Consider the following 4,721-nt stretch of genomic DNA (forward strand, 5'->3'; position numbering starts at 1 on the left):
TGAGAGAGATATCAAATGATGAAAAGGTTATACAATGGACAATACAGTACACTGGATGATATGGATGGATCTCTACTGTCGCCTCACAGCAAGAAGCATCACATAAAAATCTAACACTGATTCCACTGGGGATTCTTGCTGTGTGACTCTATAAACACATCATTCAATGTTTAAGCAAAATGCATCTGCATTTGTTTAAAGGTCAGATGCTTCTCCAAAACACAACATTCTGTATACTTAGCTTTTTGCTGAGCTTCTCACTCAGATGTCATGATGCTATAATAGCAACTGTAATTTCCAAATTGCACAAGGCTGGTGCAGTTTTAGAAAGCTGTTTCAGACAGCTTTCAACACTAAGTAGTTTGGCTGTGAAAAGCGTCTTTCCATTTAGAATAAACAGAACAATTTGTCAGTGCTGTGGAAAAGGTGGAAAGCAGGTTATCTGATATTTTCTAGACATATTAATTAGCCACACTATGACTGTAAATTCAATAATATCTCTTTACTTTTTGGTAGTTTTTCTCATGCTGACCCTACAAAACCCACCCCCTGCAGAACATGCCTACTACAAAACACACCCACTAGTATACGCAACAGTATGGGGGGAGGCAGCTGTCTGCCCTTAAACATCACTATATTGCTGAAGAAGATGGGCTACCAAGTGAGTGGAAAATATGAGAAGATGGCTACTCAGATGGGACCTATTATATATGCTACACTGATGTTATATGTCAACAAGATGTCCGTTGAAAAAGCCCTTGAGTCATATAAGTGTTGACCACAGTACAACCTGGGGTAAGCTGGAAACATAAGGACTGCTAATACAACTTCCCTTCTTGATGTGGAATTTCCTAATGACTAATCACTGAAGCATTTTGTCCTATCATTGAAAAACAACTACGGTCTTTGCAGATCAGCAACAACATGAGCAAAAAGACTCAAGAAAGAATGAAGCAGTTCAAAGAGCAATTCCAAACTGCTCTAAATACTAAATTTCCCAGCCTTCTCTGATTGCACTGTTGGTGTGAATAAAGACAGTAAATCAAAAGATTCTCTCTGTGCATATGTCTGTTTTTCTCTCTTTCTCTTTCTCTATCTCTTTTTTTTAAAAAAAGGTCTTTACTTAGATAAAGATGCTCTATATTCACAGTGGTTTACAAAACATACATTCACAATAAATGTGTGGCACACAAGTACAATCCCACACACTTTGTATCCAAATCATTTTTTCTCACTTATTTTTAGCATTTGCTGTTTACTAATTAGACCATTAAAAACAGTCATATATTTTCTTAACTACTTAATTAAATTTCCAACTTTGGTTGAAATTCAGCAGGGCGGCACAGTGGTGCAGTGGTTAGCACTGTCGCCTCACAGCAAGAAGGTTCTGGGTTTGAGCCCCGGTTTAAGCCTGGGGCTTTTCTGTGTGGAGTTTTCATGTTCTCCTTGTGCCTGCATGGGTTCTCTCCAGCTTCCTTCCACAGTCCAAAGACATCCAGGTTAATTGGTGACTCTAAATTAGTCGTAGGTGTGAATGTGAGTGTGAGTGGTCGTTTGTCTGTATATGTTGGTCCTGCGATGGACTGGCGATCCGTACAGTGTGTAGCCTGCTTCTCGCCCAGTGACAGCTGGGATAGGCTTCAGCCCCCCCGCGACCCTTAACAGATAAGCAGTATAGATAATGGATGGATGAAATTCAGGCAGCTGACCTTTTTTTTTCATAACAAAAACCAAACACTTGTTCAGTGAAGCAGGACAGTGATGTAGGACAATGTACAATCCAATACAACAGCTCAGCTGAGCTGTCACTGTCAGACAGATATTAATCACTCTATATTTGAAAGATATCATTGAGGTTGTAGGTTAGAGCCATGTGGAAATGTGGAAACTTTATACTGAGAGGTGTTTCTAATGGTTTGGCCACTCCATTTACAAACATGATGAGGTCAGAATATCAAAAACACATTTTCAGTGTAATGCAGCCCAGTACAACACCACCACTGATGATCTGTTTGTCTTTGCTGACTGCCTACTTGTTGCCAAACTTAGTTCTGAACAAAGACCAAGTATACTGCCCTTAACTTTACCTGCTCTGTCTCTGAATCCCACTAAAAATGCCTGTTGTTACTAAAAACAGGGGTGATAAGAGAGAAAATTAGCAATAAATAATCAAATAATGAAATCAAAGATGAGGGGAACTGCAGAGTTGGTAATTATTTTCTATAATGGAAACAATTTCCCCCTCTAAGGGTGACCCTATTCACATGACACATAAATGTCATAAATGAACCCAGTCATCTATCAACCAATTACCTGCTGTATTTTTTGGACGTTAAGAATCCTTACAACCGAAGAATTTCTAAAACTGTGAATTTTGAGACCCCCTACTAATAAGTCTTTACCTGTAGATCAGAACTTCATCATCAGGAGCAGTTATACTGGAGCTGGTACATCTTCACCTTGGGAGCCGACTTGCTCACTGTCCACTTGACCAATGCTGAAACAGATGTCACTTCAGAGACTGACACAGCTCTTTCTGGTTGGCTCTTGGGAGCCCCTTTGCTGATCCTGGTGGTACCTGTGATGTCAGAGAGACGTGACTTAGGCTGTGCTGGTTGCCCAGTCCCATTGCTGAGGTGGGGAAGCTGGACAATGGACACCTCCACAGGTGCAGTGGACTCCCCTGCCACATTAGCGGCAATGCAGGTGAACGTGCCGTAATCCTTGGAAGTGGTGATGGTGATGCTCAGGGTTCCATTGTTGTACACTGCAGTTCGGGAGGAGTTGCCAAGCAGTCGATCATCAGGGGAGATCCAATGGATAGTGGGGGAAGGGTCTCCAGTTGCTTCACACCTTAGGCTGGCTGTCTGGCCCTCCAAAACCAGCATCCTGTGGGTTGTGCTGGGTAATGAGAGGTGGGTGACACACAAACTCCTCCTCCTTTACATTCCAAAAATAACGACCCTTTAGGGCAGGAGGAGAGGCACAAGTCTCTAGGTCATCATCTCTCTCAAGCCTCCGCAAGCCACAGCATCTCACAGTTGCAGTGCAGAGGGTTTCCACCAAGACTAAGGGACAGCTGGGGAGCATAGGGTGTAGTCAGTAACTCTGAGTCTTGGGCGCGGGCAAAGATGGGGGTCTGGGGGTAGCTTCTGCAAACGGTTTGACGTCAGTCCAGTCTTGCCAGCCTTTCCAGGTCCGTGAAGGTGCCCTCTGGAATAAAGTCTAATAGGTTGTGGTCCAACTAAGCTGGTGCAGGTTAATCATCTGCGTACTGAGTCCCAGGGCAGAGACATAAGGTTGTTGTAAGAAAGATCCAGATCCTCCAAGGCAGGTGCCAGGTCCTCAAAGGCCTTGTCATGGATGCGTCCCAGTTGGTTGTTGTTAACTATGAGGTGCTGCAGGTTGACCAAGCCTCGCAAATCATCAGGGCCCAGCTCCATTAAGCGGTTGTTGTCCAAATGAAGTGATCGCAGCGTTTCCAGGTCACCAAAGGAGAAGGGCTGGATGTAGCTGATGGTGTTCCTGAGAGGGTCAGGTCCACCAGGTCTGTCATATTGGCAAAGTCTTGCTGTGTGATGCGGAGGATGTAGTTGCCTCCCAGCGGAGCTCCACTGTGCTGCGGTCAATATCTGGAGGCACGAAAAGAAGTCCTTTAGAAGGACACAATGTCCCAGGGACTCTGACAGATTCTGGCATACGCAGTACTTGGGGCATGCATGGGTGATCATCACTGTGGCTCCCAGGACCAGCAGGCAGTAGATGATGTGGTCCATGGTAGAGTCATACATATGAACCTGTGTGAGAAAAAAAGACAAAGGAGATAAGTTAAAGGTGATATTCATAAGCTTTATCAACAATTCAACAGGGCATCTCTGAGAGGCACACTGACAAAATTTTGATCCAGTTCAACTGGTGTCATCATTGCTGATGACACTAGAACTAAGCTTTGATCTTTAACTTTTACGTTTTGCTTACTGGCGTGAAAGGTTGGGAAAGGAGGGACAAGAATTTTTAAAGGAACAAAAAAAAAGAGGTTGCCAGGTTATTTTCAGTTGAAGGTTTAAGGACAGATCTGGTTTATTACATCTGAGGTTTTATTGACAGCCTAGGCCATCATTTCAATTAATAAGATAATGTTTAGTTGCCAAATTAAGTCCTGAGATTTAGGAACATCATGAAATCGCTACAAAAAACAGTTGATAGAGCAGGAGACATGAGCAGTCATATGAACAGGACAGATGAATAGTTGTAAACAACTCAAAAGTTTAGCCTAATCAAGGTCAGCAAAATGTACAGTTTTTTTACCTCTCACCCAAGTTTTCTCTTCCAAATACATTTGTCTATCCTGTTTTTCCCATTCTGTCTGATTTACTACTTACATTTCTTGATCCATCAAACAATTTTTTGAGATATCACCATTTTCAAAGATATTACTGTGGTTGAGTCAGAGGAGGTGACCTTTAATGCAAAGGATAGTACACTTGAGTTAAGGAGAAAAGCTATGATCTTTGTCAGAGCTCCCAAATAATCTGAGGAACACTGAGGCATATTTCTTAAAAACTTATACATACGAACATTAAATCTCAGCTAAATCACTAAAACTTGCAAATAAGGAGGAGGTTGGGGTGGAGGAAGTTGTAGCAACAAATGGTGTGAAATGTCAAGAGAAGTATTAGGGATAAAAACATCAGGCTATATAATGGCTGTGTTCTACTCCA

The 4,721-nt window shown here is 42.4% G+C and overlaps 1 pseudogene; it reads right to left on the reverse strand.

The window, feature by feature from the left end:
- Window positions 1-2,423: 2,423 nt before the first annotated feature.
- LOC108899329 (leucine-rich repeat and fibronectin type-III domain-containing protein 2-like) lies at window positions 2,424-3,776 on the reverse strand (annotated as a pseudogene).
- Window positions 3,777-4,721: the final 945 nt, after the last annotated feature.

Source organism: Lates calcarifer, unplaced genomic scaffold (assembly GCF_001640805.2).
Source record: "Lates calcarifer isolate ASB-BC8 unplaced genomic scaffold, TLL_Latcal_v3 _unitig_4390_quiver_3232, whole genome shotgun sequence".
NCBI classification, from domain to species: domain Eukaryota; kingdom Metazoa; phylum Chordata; class Actinopteri; family Centropomidae; genus Lates; species Lates calcarifer.